This window comes from Martes martes, assembly GCF_963455335.1.
Source record: "Martes martes genome assembly, chromosome: 1".
In the NCBI taxonomy this organism is placed as follows: Eukaryota; Metazoa; Chordata; class Mammalia; order Carnivora; family Mustelidae; genus Martes; species Martes martes.
Window position 1 is genome coordinate 9,837,194 of NC_137888.1, and position 17,760 is coordinate 9,854,953.

A 17,760-nucleotide genomic window follows, 5' to 3' on the forward strand; every position below is an offset into this window, starting at 1 on the left:
TATGAAAGTGGACATAATAACAGCTGGTTTATAAGGCAGTTGTGAGAAGTAAAAGACTTACAGTAGGAGAAGGAATGATCACTGATTGGGCCATCTTTTCTCTGTTCACCATGTCTCACTTATTCCTGAATGGATTCTTTACCAACCATGATGGAATACCATACAGCTATGAAGACTAACTCCTAAGAGAGTTTGATGGTATAGAAAAAGCCTGTGTCATATTACTGAGTGCAAAAGATTAAGAAGTAGTATGTATGATACCATTCCAATGTAGCTAAGGAAAAATACAAGAACCCATACAAACTCTTGTATACAGATTCATAAAAAACTAGACTTAGAAGAATGAATATCAAAACTTTCATTGTGGTTATCTAATTGGTGGTATTTGGGGAGTAATAAATATTTTCTGTTCCCCCATATTTCTTGAATTGTCTATACAGTACACTTATAATCAGAAAAAATATGTGGTGTGGCTTTAGGTGACTTTTCCTGTTTGCTTATTGGCTGATTGGAGATAAAAAATTTTGTGATCAAAGGAGAAAATCCATACAAAAGTGCTTTGTAAGCTATAGAAATCTTACCTTCAGAAAGCATTGTTTTCTTTGCTAACGTATTGGGACTGAGTTATGGAGAATTGGTGTTGAGCTGAAAGAGAAGTTTTAGCACAAAGTAGAAGTTTAGTTGTTCCATGCACATTCTTTGCTGTGTACGTGGGATGTGCCTGTGTGAGTGTGGTTACTGATATGGTCAGGGCTGGCTCATGGGCATGAGACCCATACGGTCCTACAGATTCCTGTTCTCAGATGTCACCATCTTGAAATCCTTTTTTTTTTTTTTTTTTTTGAAAGAGAGAGAGAGAGAGATTGAGGCAGAGGGAGAGAGAGAGACAGAGAATCTTAAGCAGGCACCATGCCTAGCGCAGAGCCCAACATGGGGCTTGATCTCACAACACTGAGATTATGACCTGAGCCAAAATCAAAACTTGGACGCTCAACTGATTGAGCCACCTGGACACCCTTCATCTTGAAATTTTTAATACTTTTGAACAACAGACCCACATTTTCATTTTGTACTGGGCCTCATAAATTACATAGCATGCCACAAACATAGATGACTGTGTGCTTGTATGAGTGTGAAAGGCCTTGCATAAATTTAAAGAAACTGGATATTCTATAGTAAGAATGATAGATAGTGGATGAGAGGAAGTATGTATCCTTGGCTGAGTCTGGAAAAAGCTACAGGAAGAAACAGAAGAATCGGAACTCTCTCTTGGATCTAAGCAAGTGGGGAGGACAGCTGGTTGTGTTCGTGAATTACATAAACTGCTGGCAAGCAAAACCAGTTAATTGAACTCTGATTAAGGGGCTTTCTCTTCTCAGTTCATATTAAACATTTGAGAATTTGTTCACACTTGAGATAGGATTCTAAGTAAAATGGAAGAGATGCCTATAAAAATAGAAAATGCTCATTCTAAAATAAATCAGTTGGCTCTGTCTACAAAGAAATATATTAGCTAAAAAGACGCCAAAGTTATGCTGTCTATGGGATCCATTTCTGCCACAGAAATCCTTAACATGATCTATTTATCCGGAGATAAAGGCATCTTAGGGATTTGTATAAGACTTGGCTGTCTGCCCCTGGCTTTGCTCACCCTGACTCTGAACGCTGAGGTTACAGGGCTGGACGGTGAAGGACGGGTGATAGTGATTGGCTGGGCCACTTCATTCCAGCCAACATGACTGGCTATTTTGAAACTGTATTTAACATACTGCCTTGGACCTTTGGGGTGATGTCATCTTATCTCATTGGGAGGAAGTTGGTTGCTACTAGTTTCTGAATTAATCAGTTCCTCTCTTAGTGAAGTAACAGATTTCACCCCAAGTAATTGAAGAGCTAAACGTTTGAAACCCGGGTCACCACCTCAAGCATTACTCAGGCCATCGTTTTTTGAGCCGAAGAGTGTCCTTCTCATACCTTCTTTTATAAGTACTACCAACATATTTTTAATCATACTGGTTAATTTTTAATTATGGAAAGTTAATACGAAACATGGAAAATCTGCCGCACCTATATTTGTCTTTTTCAAACTACCCAAGCATTCCAGAGGCAATTGTAAATATTTTATCTTTTTTTAAAGATTTTATTCATTTATTTGGAGAGAGATTGAGACTGCGTATAAGCAGAGGGAGGGGCAGAGGGAGAAGTGGATTCGCCACTGAGCAGGGAGCCATACTCGGGGCTCAATCCCAGGACCCTGAGATCATGACCTGAGCTGAAGACAGATGTTTAACAGACTGAACCACTCAGACCTCCCGCAATTGTAAATATTTTAAATAATGCACCCTGTTATTTGAGATTTTCAACTTACTTACTTTTAGAAATTAGGTATTTCTGAAGTGCACGGCTAAAAATGGGAATTTGAGGAATAACAGGAAGTTCTATTGGTTACCTATTCCAGGCAGAAAAGTATCAATGTTATGATTTTTAGTCGGATTTCATAGTTACAGTGCTCCTTTCATGCCCTGACACAGTGCAAAGGTAAAATCTTGGCTCCCTTCTAGGTGAAGTATATCGATCAGTTATTCTCCTTAATATGAAGAGTTCAGGAACCCCAGTGTCAGAGTTTTGGGAGCCCTAGGATAGATCACTCGTTTTCTATGGTTCACAACCTCACAGAGAACACAGTGTGTTTATAGATAGATCGGTGGTTTCTATACTAGAACGACAATTATAATTTTCTTAAAACCACATATAGGTACATTCTGAAAGGACTTTCTCCAAGCCCTTCTGCACCTTGTTAACTCAGAGCCAGGAAGTTTCTGAGCCTGCTTTGAAAACACCAGTTAGGACTCCGCCTGCCTTAATAAGAAAACAACTATAAAGAAATCCTCTTAATTCACTAAAAAAATTCTTACGTCTTTTCAAGGAGTGAAAGTGCTTTCCATGCTCCAATATTCCAATTAATTCCTTGCAAGGTAATGACTGGAGATCAGGGAAATCATTATTTTAACCCCCATGCCCGTGAACATGTCTGTATCACAAACCATAAAACCAAGAGATAACCAGAAGTGAGCAAAACCAGACTGTGGGGTAAGGCTGGATCAATTCGCCAACCCAGTGGCCTTTCCAAGTGCTCACTGGATTTATAAACCGAAGATCTGAGATCTGTAGCCATCCACAGAGAAAGGGACCAGGCCTGTGTTCTCTGGATTTTTCCCAACAGGCAGGTCAAGCCTGCTTCCCTACCTAATCTCCCTTGCCTGTCTTTGTACAGTCATTAGGAGCTTAGAACAGAAATGGTTTTGTCTGTATGCAGTGGAAAACACCAGTTCAAACAGGATGTTGGAGATCACAATGACTGACCCAGAACACGGGCCAGGGCAGACATGAAAGCACGGGGAGCGTTTCATTCACAAAGGTTCTCTGGGACCAGCTCTTTCTCAGCCTAAACGAAGTCACGCAGAGGCTGGCCTGACGCTCCCACACTGCTTCCAGAGTGCTTTGAAAGGGCTGCAGAGACGTAGCCTCTGTGGACGGTGGCCATGAGCAGGACTGGGAGTAATTACCAGCTGAAGAGCATGTTCCTTGAGAAGTGAGCCCTTCTGCCAGCTACTACCCTTGAGAAGCATGAGGGACGGAACACAGGCTGTCCCACGCCCACTTGTTTTCTTTCCCTTCAGTGGGACAGTTTCAACTGATTTTGATTACCCTGGCGCCAAATAAATGAAAACATTTCATAGACATATAATCATCCATCACTGTGAAGAAAGGAAAAATGTTTCATGTTCAGTATGTTTATAAATACACTTAATGAAAAAAGGACAGTGCTGTCTTTCCTCCACTGCATGGCTGCTGCTGTTGGCCAGATAGGCCTACTCTCAGATCACCCCCAGGGTCCCTCTCCCTTGCTCCCTGACATCCCAGCCCAGCAGCATGATAGTCCTTAAAGTCAGTCCAGATGGAGGACCCGTCCCTCCGAGGTCCTCTTTGAATCTCTAGCCGCTGTCCCAAGACAAGAGAAGGACACGGGGCCAGGAAAAAGGGAGTGGCTTGGACATTAGGAAGGCAAAAGCCAGTTGGTTTTTCCACCTGGCTTAGGGCAGCCCAAATGAATGAAGCAGCACCATTTCAAAGGAATTAACAATAGTATGTACAGAATTAGCGCAGCCCTGCCTCCGGTTTGCTTTTAAATAAGCGCAGCTTGAGCTTCATATAACATGTGAGTTCCACCAGTGCCGAGAAAAAGGGGAAAACGCTCTGCTGGTTTCACATCCCATCAGAGTGCATGTGATGTGCCCGGTCATCTAAGGTAATCTGGGGTTTAGGATTCATACATGCAGTGGTGAGTCTTTCGGAGAATGAAATCTAAAACAACAAATTCTAACTTTTCTCTTTTCTTAGCTAGGTCTTTTCATTTGGGATCCCACATGTTCTCGGGCACAGTTTGTCTCAGGGGCCTCAGGGGCTCACTACAAGTTCTTGAAGTGTGGAAAAACAACGTGGGCTGACCCCCACACATATTAAATCAGTTTTGGTCCTCTTTTCCCTAAATGTCTTTTTTCGCAATGTGTTAAATATTTGCATTCACATTTGACTCCTAAACACATCCAGACCACTGGGGTATAGAAAAAACTCCTTCCAAGTCACTTATGCAAAACGCATTTCCATTTTAATCACAAGGAGTGCCACAAGATGGGGGAAATCCATCCATTCAAATACTCCAACGTACACGGTTGCCAATACCGTGGAAGACCAGTTCTCACTTCAACAAGCACCATGAAATCATCCCCGGCAGCAGAAGAGGGAAGGCCCCCATCACAGTGACATCACAAAATCTGGAAGTGGGGAAGTTGTGACTTTATTTTAAGAGGTTGTTAATCCCTCAAGCAGAAACAAATGCAGAAGGAGGGGTTGCTGGGGGCCACCTTCCTTTTGTGTGGGAGCCACCCAGAGCAGGAGCAAATGTCTGGTCTTCCAGAAGGCAAGGGGTACAGCTGCATGTTTAAAATGTCTCTGCATTTGGAGTGGGCGCCCATGGGGTCTTGTACACGATTCTCAAAATGCATCAGATCCCGTCTTGGAGCAAAGTGAGAGAAATGTTGTTTATGGGGATTTGCACTTTCTCTGCGGGTGTTACTCCGAATCTGTCAGTAACTGGAATTACCAGAAGTCTCTCACACTTCAAACGAAATGACAGCAATGTCGGTTCACACATGCATTGAGATTTATAATTTACAGAGTAGTTCAGTGTGTATATCCTGTTGGATTCTCCCAACAACCTTAGGAAGATCCAGAACTGTGATGAAGGATGTGACATGACATAACATGGCAAGTCTGTGGTCACATAGCTGTAGAAAGTGTAGGGACCATGAACCAGCTACTCCGCTTCCCCCCTTCCCACTTTGTGACACCACCTCTGATTCATCTTTATTTTATCCTAGTTGTGGCAGATCGGTTGGCCCCAATTCCTCAACACCCCTTGCCCCCTTATATACTCATGCTTTATAAGGTGAGTTTGCAGCCCTTCCCCTGAAAAGATCCAGCCCATTTTCCCCACCCCTTGAATCAGGGCTGGCTTGGTGGCTTGCTTTGGCCAATACAATACAGTAGACATGACAACGCACCCATTCCAAGCTTAGACGTCACAGATGGTAGACATTCCTGCTTGTTTTCTTCTGTGCCACCTCCTCTCCATAAGAAGCTACCTAAGCGGGCACCCTGGAGGATGAAAGACCATATAGAAGAGAGCCCAGCTGTCCCAGCGGCAGCTATCCTAGACTAGCCACCCCCAACATGTGGGAGAACAGCCAAGATCTACAGAGTTGCCTAGCCAGCCTGCAGCTGACAGACGATGCCTGAGGGAGCCCGGCTGAGATCAGAAGACGTACCAAGCTCACTTGGAGACGTGAGACCAACCAGAAATGTTCATTGTTCAAAGCACTCGGGATTTTTTGGATGTTTTTAATTCAGTGGGACTATGACAATAAATGACTGATGTACCAGTCAACAAAAAAGTGGTGGGCCCCTACCACATTCGAAGTTCTTAAGGTACCATGGCAATGAATTTACAGTCTGATAGGGAAGATAAGGCTTGGCCACTGAAAGCTATAATCTAGCATGGTCCACAATACTCATTGCATGAGTAGTTAAAAAGTGCTGGGAGTATCTGGAGGAAGGAAAATTGTAATGGTCATTTTGAATCACTTTACAGACAATCTAGTTATCTGCTAAATCATCCCCTTCTCTCATTGAATGAGATCTAAAATGGCCTAAATGCATCCTGTCTTTCATAAAGACATGGACAAAAATACAGGTCTGGTCACTGTCAATTTATATTATCCCTCAAAAGTGCTATTTAAATCTCCAGAGGGAACATATGACCCCTTTGTAGTATAATTGAACACCTTAAAAATAATGCCTATTGTAGAGATAAGAAAGACAATAAAATTTGGGTACCACCTCCTATGGACCCTCTGAACTTTAGGGAAAATATTTCTATTAACCTTTAGCAAGTAATCCCAGCGTTGAACTACAAAGCATGTGAAATCTGAATTACTATTGCAACAAATCTCCTCTCGCCTATTTTAGCTGATTCTTGGAATAAGAATAAATACATTAGGAGGGAGACAAACCATAAGAGACTCTTAATCTCACAAAACAAACTGAAGGTTGCTGGGGGTAGGGGGGTAGGGAGAGGGTGGTGGGGTTATGGACATTGGGGAGGGTATGTGCTGTGGTGAGTGCTGTGAAGTATGTAAACCTGACAAGTCACAGACCTGTACCCCTGGGGCTAATAATACATTATATGTTTATAAAAAAATAAAATAAATTACAAAAAAAGAATAAATACAAAGATTAAAGGTAATGATGTGGGATATTCTGGACACTACCATGTAGTTATTACTTGCACAGAATTTGCAGCCAGCCTGCCTAGGCTAAATACCCTGGTCACCTACTTTCTATTCCCATGGCTTGGAAATTACTTAATCTCTTTATACCTCAGTTTTCTTATCTGTAAAATGGGGATAAACACAGGTTTCTGAGAATTAGATGAGTATAAGGCACTTAACGGGGAGGAGTGAACTAATGACAGTTGCTAGTATAATTAGTAAGCTTTTAATGAATTTAACCATTGATGAAGTTAACAACCAGTGTTTTCCTATCATATTTTTACTTTTCTATTAAAAAAAAGTACATTCAAGTTATCAAAGATCATTAACTTGAACATTAAAATCAATAGAATCATTTTTTTCTCTTTCTTTTGGGTAAGGAAACATCTGTCCAAGTGAAAATATGGTCACCAAAGCAGGAAGAAATATTTCTTCTTCTTATTATTGTCTGTCTTTTTTTTTATTTAAATTCAATAGCCAACATATAGTACATCATTAGTTTTTGATGCAGTGTTCAATGAATCATTATTTTATGTCTTCTTAGTCTAGTTACTGTTTTGGTCAAGATGCAAAATTCCATCTGTCCAGGTCTACCTGAAATATTGGGTTAATCTGCTTTAGAGTGCAGATCTATTATGAGATTTTAGAATGTATTAAAAATGGAATTGTTTGGCAATTAATAAGATAAGTGATATACCTAGGATCCTGGAAAAAGTGATAATGTGTTCCAGTATAAGGAGTTTTACTTCCCTACTCCTAAGCCCCAGTGCATATAAAATTCCAAGTGTGAATGGATGACAATGGGGAAGAAAAGTAGAATACTGAGTCCATTATCTAGAAAGTTCTGGTCAGGCACTATGTAAATCAGAAATATGTTTGTAGTGTTTATCAGCTAGATATTTCTGTCATTATCTTCTTCTCCAACAAGATAATAGTGTGTCAAACTCTGGAGAGATTTTGATTACTCTAGATATCTGCCTCAACAAGAAAATCTACGGAGGTCTGAGTAGCCAATAAGAGTGACTAGTACTAATAAGGAAACAGAAGGGACATTTGGTGAGAGATGAATTTAATTAAAGACACATGGTAAGCCTGGAAAGCTAAGGAGCAAGGGATATGATATGAGTTTTAACCCTTATAAATGTTACAAATTAGGGTAACCACTAACTCAATACTAGCTCATAAAATGCTATAACTAGAGGCCAGCACTTGAAGTTGAAGGATGGTGGTAGAAGTAGAGCACAGTGTTACTTTACACAGCATATTATGGGCCTTAAAACAAAATTTTCCACTCTTCTAATAAGTACCCCCAGGACAGGAACCCTGTCTCCCTGTCTTACACATGTGGGAACTGCTGCCTGCTTCCCCTGCACCCAGCCCAGAAAGCAACATAGACTGGGAATTGTTAAACATCTGTTAAGTGAATAATAAAAGAATGGCGAATTTAGATAAATGCATGTGTGGTGGATCCATAATTTAGGAAGGGAACAAGGGTTGTTCTGGAGGTAACCGTTACTTTTTAGTACATGAAAAGTATACTCTTCCTAAAAATAATCAACCAACTACCCAAAAAAGTAATAATTGACATCAGAGAAAGAGAAAACAATGAGTTAGGTTGTTTTGTTTGGAGCCAATGCATCAGTCAGTATGGGCTCGATTATGCCCACCAACTATAATCACAACCACAGAGATTGGGATCATCTTCTTGTTGTTTGCAAGCCACCCTTTGGTTTTGGCTCTGCTCCTTACCATTGAACAAGCAGCCTGAGCCAAGATTTTGCCTACCCCGTGGGAGGAGGAAAAGTGAAGCCATGGGATATGTCATGGGGAGGCACAGGGGAACCTAGAGAATATTCTGGACAATAATTCAGTCCAATCATACAATAAGATAATTCTGATTTCTAGCTTGGTAATGATAAACATGTTTTCCACATGTCTATACTTGTCGTTGCTGTTCTGATAATTTTATAGAATTGCTTAAAGGAAGAAATACTTTTGATACTCTGGGACCAAACTAGAATATGGCAAATAAGAACAATTTCTTAAGTCATTTACTATTTGTGGAAGGAAGCATGAACATAAAATCACATCTGCTCAGTTTTTCCCTAAGAGGTTGGACAGGTAAGTATTTTTCCCTTTCTCCGTCATTTATGCAAAGGCTCCCACAGATAGCACAGATAGCATGTTAATTAGCAACTTTGTGTTAAATAGCAACACAAAGTTCCCATCCAATAAGAGCTAATGTATACTCAGTATGTGCCAAAACTTTTTCTAAGTGCTTTATAGACATTAATCAAATTACTATTCACAACAATCCTATGAAGTAAAAAACATAGATGTATTATAGGTATTTTGCAACAACCCTATGAAGGAAGTAATGGTATCATCCCCATTTCTCAGGTGAGAACACTAAGTCACAGATATGTTAGGTTGCTTGCCCAAGGACACACAGCTAACAAGTGCTGAGCTGGTATTCAAACTCAGTTCATGTTCATAACCTCTATTCTAGATGGCCTTACCCCTAAATATAAGTTGGCAGGCATTTTATCTATCTTGCTCACTAAAATGGAACCTGATACACAGAATATTCTCAATAAACATGTAGAGAAGGCAAAACTCAATCTCTAAGCTATGAAATGGTGTTTTGAAATGTCTCTCCCAGATATTTGCAAACAACATATCAGATAAAGGGCTAGTGTCCAAAATCTATAAAGAACTTAGCAAACTCAATACCCAAAGAACAAATAATCCAGTCAAGAAATGGGCAGAGGACATGAACAGACATTTCTGAAAAGAAGACATCCAGATGGCCAACAGACAAATGAAAAAGAGCTCCACATCACTCGGCATCAGGGAAATACAAATCAAAACCACAATGAGATATCACCTCACACCAGTCAGAATGGCTAAAATTAGCAAGTCAGGAAATGACAGATGATGGCGAGGATGTGGAGAAAGGGGAACCCTCTTACACTGTTGGTGGGAATGTAAGCCGGTGCAACCACTCTGGAAAACAGCATGGAGGTTCCTCAAAAAGTTGAAAATAGAACTACCCTATGACCCAGCAATTGCACTACTGGGTATTTACCCTAAAGATACAAACGTAGTGATCTGAAGGGGCACGTGCACCCAAATGTTTATAGCAGCAATGACTGCAATAGCCGAACTATGGAAAGAACCTAGATGTCCATCAACAGATGAATGGATAAAGAAGATGTGGTATATATACACAATGGAATACTATGCAACCATCAAAAGAAATGAAATCTTGCCATTTGCAACTATGTGGATGGAACTAGAGGGTATCATGCTTAGTGAAATTAGTCAATCAGAGAAAGACAACTATCATATGATCTCCCTGATATGAGGAAGTGGAGATGCAACATGGGGGGTTTGGGGGGCAGGAAAAGAATAAATGAAACAAGATGGGATCGGGAGGGAGACAAACCATCAGTGACTCTTAATCTCACAAAACAAACTGAGGGTTGCTGGGGGGAGGGGGGCAAGGAGAGGGGGGTGGGTTTATGGACATTGGGGAGGGTATGTGCTATGGTGAGTGCTGTGAAGTGTGTAAACCTGGCGATTCACAGACCTGTACCCTTTGGGTTAAAAATACTTTATATGTTTATAAAAAAATAAAAAAATTAAAAAAAAATGAATGAAATGTCTCTTCCTACCCCTATCCCTCTGGCTTCTCTTTATAATGTCCCTTTGGGATTTTTCTGCCAAAGCCTTTCCTAGAGGGGAGAAAAAGAGAGATCTACTCTTTCTTTTAACAACTTTCCAATTAAATGTTTCATAGTCGATTTTAACAAATCCAAAACTTTCCCCAAAGATTGTGCCATTTTTTATTCCCCAGCAATGTATCAGCGACATGGCTCTACATTCTCACAAAGAGTTGGTGTCATCTATCTTTTCAATAATCATCTACACTTTACCCCATAAATTTCACTCCTATATATTTATCCAAGAGAAATGAAAATAAATTCCACAAAAACATGTATTCATAGCAGCATTATTTGTAATAGACTCAAACTGGAAATGACCCAAACGGCCATCAACAGACAATGAAAGAGATTGTGGTATGTCCATACAGAGCAATACTACTCAGCAAATGTGAGAAGGAAAGAACTGATCCACTCAACTAAAGAACCTCGACACAAAAGTACAAACTGTATGATCCATTTATATAAAGTTCTAGAACAGTCAAAAATTATGGTGAAGAAAAATAAGAACAGTAGTTTCCCTCATGGGGGTGGGATGGGGTGGGGATTTTCTTTTCTTTTTTTTTTTTTTTAAAGATTTTTATTTATTTATTTGACAGAGAGAGATCACAAGTAGGCAGAGAGGCAGGCAGCGAGAGAGAGAGAGGGAAGCAGGATCCCTGCTGAGCAGAGAGCCCGATGTGGGGCTCGATCCCAGGACCCTGAGATCATGACCCGAGCAGAAGGCAGCAGCTTAACCCACTGAGCCACCGGGGCGCCCCGGGGTGGGGATTTTCTAAGTAATTCTGTGAAGTGGTAGAAATGTACTGTATCTTCACAGGGGTGTGGGTTGCATAGATGTAGCCATTTGTCAAAATATATGCAGTTTAGAGGCACTTGGCTGGCTCTGTCTGTAGAGCATTCAACTCTTGATCTTGAGGTCGTGAGCTTGAGCCCTGAATTGAGAGTAGAGATTACTAAATAAATAAATAAACTTTTTTAAAAAGTCTTATAGATGACAAACTTAGTTGAGTCTGCTTCTTTCCCTTCATTAAATCGTTTTCCCAGCACCGTGCATGATCTGTGCCAGTTATTTGTGCAAAATAAATGAGGAGAAAAACTTCCTGAGTTCTCCATCTTTGGCAGGAAGGAAATCAGCTGTCCCAAGACAGAAGCGGCATGGAGTCCTAGACTCAGGCCCAGAGCCTGGCCACTGACAGGCGTCCCCGTCATCCTAAGGAAAGTCAGGGACCAGCAGTAGCCCACCCTTGGGTGCTTTGTTGTTGGAGCCTTTACTGCCTGCCCATGGTGGTTGGTAATTGCTGGGTTCATTGTGTGTCTTTGGTCCCTCAGGTATATTTCCTAAACCAACATGAAAAGAAAATGATAAGGGGCAAGCGCATGGAGGTGTTTATGTTTTCAGCTCTAGCCAATTGCTTGGGACCCAAAACAAAAGCCAGTGCAGATGGAAGGATGCAAGATTATACAATGGAAACCCCAACCTCTCCTTGCAGAACACACTCAGCTCCCAGCTGTCGTCCATTTCCAGGCACGTCGCTGACACCCAGCAATTAGTACGCCCGGGTTCTCCTTTGGAAAAGCACCGTGGGAGAACAATACCGCCATGAGTCCTCCTGGACTAGAAAGCAGGTGAATCCAGCTTGGAAGAAAAGCAAAGTAAATGATCCTTCCCACCATTGCGTCTTACTGTTGGACAAACCAGTGCACCGTGAGCCTGATTTTTTAATAAAGACTCCTCCAGGGCTTTGAAAGGACTGTAACAAAAAAGAAGAAAAGTAAAAAAAATAAAAAAATAAAAAAATAAACCAAAAACAAAGAACTCCTCTCCAGCCTACAGTGACTGAAGTCCACTGTCGTACTCTATTATCTTTTCCTGTACACTTAAATTTACCCTGAAGCTTCCTGCTTCTTGGGTGATACATGCATATGCATATCTCACATCTTGATTGTCAACGAGGACTGCCAGATAAAATACAGGACACCCAGTTAAGTTCGAATTTCAGTTAAACGGTGAATAATTCTTTACTGCAGCTACGCCTCAAGCATTAATTGGGACACACTGAGAGCTTAATTCATTTTCTTTCTCTAAAATTCAACATTAATGGGGCATCATTTTTAGTTTTGTTTTCCTAAACCTGGCATCCCTAACCTCATGGCATCACAGAAGCGTATTTTTGGCAGTGATGGACTAAAAACGTAGTACTCCATTCAGGTGATGGCTTGAAGTGCGGTGAAATCACCTAATTGTTCCAAATGTTTCCAATTTACCATAAAAGAGAGAACTGAGCTGAAGCTCATTTACTCATTGGGTGAGTGATACGAATAACGATGAAAATCTTGGAGTTGAAAGATATGTAGTTTCGTTAGGTGAAGAGTTCTGACCCTAAAAGAATTCATCACCTACTTCTTATCGCCTTAATAACCAGGTCCTAGGTAGTCCAGGGACAGCACTGTCCCAGAAACGGCACAGCACAGGAGACATAATTGTCAACCTGGAGTCATAGCCCCACTTCTTATTTTGAATCTCCATTGGCATCTCTGTAAAGGGCACCCTGGGAGGCATGCCATCCTTAAGTGTTTAAACACTTTCATCAGCATGACTCCATGGTTTCATCTGACTGATCTGGGAGCAGGAAGCCTAGAAGGGTAATGGTGAACACTTGACTAGATCCAAGGGAAAAATAGGTATTGGGTAGGAGTCGACCCAAATGGTAGCATATTTCCAGTTCAGGCATCAAACAAGATAATCCCTGCATAATAAAAGACTGCAGGAAAAAAATTAACCATTTGACTTATGATTAAATCCATCCTCTCTCTGGGCCTGCCCTTTGTGTGGTCCACTAACTACAGGAGCAGGGAAGGCAGAAAGGTGATATGTTTGGGCTTGCTTGCACACTGGTGCCAAGCGAGGGTAGAGTACAAAGTGAAATCAATATCCTGGATTCAACTGTGTGTGTGTCAGTCCGAGTGTGTTGGCCTATATAGTTTTTGAAGTGAAATTTAATACAAGCCAATTTATATATAGGAAAAAAAAATTGTTAAGACTTAATACATTAAGTCTTGTTAAAATAATACATTTTGCTTAACTTATTAAGATACAACTTTAGATTCTTCTACAACAAAATGTATAGACTACCGTGTAAGAAGTGACCAGAGTCAGAAATTTTATGAAGACTCCTTTTCCTGTGCATTCTTCTGATTGTTTCTGATTATTGTAGAAATAATAAAGGTATAGTTAATGTCTTTCAGGTAGCAACTACTATATTAGCTGTATCACACACTGAATTAAACAAGACGTTTTGAGTCTCAAGCCATAAGGTAGACTATCCTGACCCACTTATTTAAAGGTAATATCCAGATCTTGGCTGTATGTATTTTACACTGGCCAACAGAGCATTGCTAAAGGGAATAAATATTAACAAATAAATAAATCCCACTGCTACTCACCCTGCAGCTATGGGGACCAATATAAAGAGCCCCATCATGGATACGATCGGTTATTTTGGTCACTGGATCTAATTATAGAAGACACTTGATTTTGTTATCATAGTAAAATATGTCATTATATTTGTCATTTTAACCATTTTTAAGTGTATAATTTGGTGGCATTGATAATTACATTCATGATGCCCAACCATCACCACCAGCCATCTCCAGAACTTTTTATCACCCCAAGCTAAAACTGTATCATTGCACAGTGACTTCCCATTCCTCTCTCCCTCCAATCCCTGGTAACCTCTACTTTGTATTCTTTTCTAAGAATTCACTCATTCTAGGCACCTCATAGAAGTAGAATCACAAAATATTTGTTTTTCTATGTCCATCATAATGTGTTCGAGGTTCATCCATGTTGTAATACACATGGAAAGTTCATTCCTTTTTATGTCAGAAAAGTACCCCATTGTACGGATAGACCACATTTTGTTCATCCACTCATCCACTGATGGACACTCTGGGTTGTTTCCATCTTTCGAAAACCTATTTAGTATGAGTGATTCTTTCCCTGCACCCTCGCTTAAAGAAGAGAAACTACATTCACACTCTATCATAAACAGAGTCTGAGATCATTTAATTGCCAACTTGATTAAACAGCCATCACCCCTGTTAGAGCCTGTTGGGCTGCCTACCTGGGCGGGTGCATGGGGCTCCTTTCTGCCTCGAGTACTTCCGTACCTTGAGTCCTTGCTAACTCCGCCTGCACACTGCTATGCTGCAGAGGATGAAGGGAGACTGTGGGAGGGATTATGAGCCGCTCACTTGTCGGCCATTGTTTTAAGTGGCCTGGCTCTCTCGGGCCTTGTGGATGTTCAACATGGATTGTTTCTCTTCTGTGCATTCTCAAGGGCTCTCTTACATGTCTCATTCCGTTCCAACTCCCCATTCCGCGCAAGGCCCTTTTCGAGCACCTCAGCCCCCTTTCCCATCTCAATGGTTTATACCACAAATTCTTCAGGCTGAGATCTCCATACTTAGGCAGCCCGGCCTTAAGGGCAGAATCCCTTTTAAAACAGTGCCAAGCCAACATCTTCCTTGGGACTCCATAGTTGCGGCACCTTGGAGGGGGATGCTGGAGATTCCTAATGCAACTCCTATCCCGCCTTACAAAAGGTCACTCACGGTCACAGGGGTGAGTCAGGCCCCAGACTGAGTGACACATGCTCTCTGCCCCTCTCTCCAGATTTGACACAAGTGGAAGACTCGCCCCTATACCTTGGCCACTTGGCAGGGGGGGAGGAGTAGAGAAGCCACAATTCAAACACTCTCCTAAGACCCTCCTCTTCATTGCCCACTCTTGACCCTTCATGCCCTCACTGAGAATTGGTTGCCCAAGTGGCTCTTGAGCACCTCTTTGGAAATTTCCCCATGGTCCTCTCTCACCCCTCACTCTGATATGGAATACCCATTATATACTGGTAGCACAGGTGGCCACTTGAGCGACTCACCATGTCTCAACACCTGTGGCTGCTGTGGAGAGTGGATGTCCCTCTCTTTGAAAGTCACTTCCTTTTGCCTCAGGTCAGCCCATCCCAAACATACCCTCAGGATCCAGCTGTTTTGTGGAATGCAATAACAAAGAATACTCACATCGCTCTTTTTGGGGTGTAATTTCCCTCCATGCTATCCCAGTAGATGCTCTATTAATGTTTTTGGAATTGAATTGAGACAGAAAAAGTCACATAACCAACTTAGATATGTATGTATATAATCATTTCATATTAAGTTCCTTTTGTTTTTTTTTTTTTAATTTTTAATTTATTTATTTGACAGAGAAAGAGAGAGCACAAGCAGGGGAAGGAGCAGCAGAGGGAGAGGGAGAAGCAGGCTCCCTGCTGAGCAAGGAGCCCAATGTGGGGCTTGATTCCAGGACCCCAGTATCATGACCTGAGCTGAAGGCAGACGCTTAACTAACTAGGCCACCCGGGTGCCCGTAGGCTCCTTTTCAAGTGAGGGAGGAGCTGCTTGCCTGCATACCAATACAATTGGATGTCACCCTTCTGTTTAGTCTGAGGAGGAGTCATGAAGGAGGAGATCTCAAGTGGCTCTTTCTTGTCAAATCCGTTGACTTTCCCAGAGTCTTTGCTTTTCTCATCTCTGTTTTCAGCATCTAACTGAGTTTGTCTCTCATCCCTGGAAATGTCTTCCCTTGGTTTGTACCATGCTCACATTTCCTTTGTCCTCTTCCCCTTGTCCCCTCCCCCCGCTCCTGTCTCCTCCCACCCTCTTACAGGTATTCTCATTTGAGCCTCCAACTTTTTTTCACTTTGAAAATACTTGATGCTGCCCCACTGCCTCAGCCTGCAGATCAATGCCGGTGCTTTCTGCATCTTTACCTCTTCCTCAGTGGAAACTATCGCCATGGTAATGTGATGCTACAAACTATCACAAAACGCTATAGCTTAAAACAACCGCTATTTATTACTGCTCACACGTCATGGGAAGGCAGGGCACCTCTGCAGGTCATGGCTGGGTGTGGATGGTCGGTTCTTCCGGGTTAGGCCAGAGTTCACCTAAGTGTCTGATGGTCACCTGGCCACTACTGGCTGATCTACGATGGCCTCGACCAGGACGACTGGCTCTCTTCCATGCATCTTGCCTTCCAGCACACCCACCCAGGCATATCCCAATGAGGAAGCACGTTTCCAGGCCTCTGCTTCCAGCAAGTTTGCAACTGTCCCATTGGTCAAAGCAAGCCCTAAGGCGGAGCCTAGGGTCAGAGAGACAGGCACCACAGTTAGAGGGTAAAGGCTATGATTGCAGGAAGAGTATGCCACTAAGACTATTAATGTTGTCAGTCCATCATCATCCCTTTGCCCTCCATTTCCACTGCTCATATCTTTGTCAGGATGCTTGCTACCTCATAGCCGAAAGGTGGCAGCCACTCTTGACTCTTCACTAACGCCCAAGCAGACGGAACTTATTTCTGATCTGCCTTTGGCCTCAGAGCTCTGCCCATCTTCATTGTTCTCCTTGTCCTTTTTATCTACCCAAAATGCACATGCCTACCACCAACAAAACAAAACATGCGCATCTGCCAAGACCCCACTCAGGACTCCACTATTCCATGTGCTACAGGATTTCTAGCCACATAATTCTTCCTGACTCAGACACCAGCCTCTCCCCAGCCTATGGTCTCTGTTCAGTTTTGTAAACCATATGCAGGGTCTGGAGTAGGGTGAGGCAAGTAAGGCACATAGGGTACAAAATTTAAGAAAGCATTCACTCGTAGGGTCACCCAAGTTCAGAGTCGACACTGACGGTCCATGGTTCCCTAAATTGTGTATTCTGGGAGTCTCACTCCCCTCTCCCCAGTGCGTACCCTGGCCACACTAGTCACTTCGATATCAACTTTTCATTTTTCATGTGGATGGTTCCTAAGATTGTGAACCTTCTTCTGAGCCCGACCAGGTCCGCCTAGCCTGAGATTAGAAAATAAATATTCAGTGAGGTAAGTAGTTGCAGAGAAAGTAAGGCATTCCTGATATTTAGTAAAGCCTAGAGGGAAAACTTTGGAAGAGACAAGAAATGTAGGGAAAAAGGAGGGATCGACTAACTCTGCCAAAGACTAAGATATGCAAATTCATGTCATGATAACAGGAGAGTTCAAGGAAAGCAAAATCGCTGTGATGTAGAGCTTCCTTGAAAGG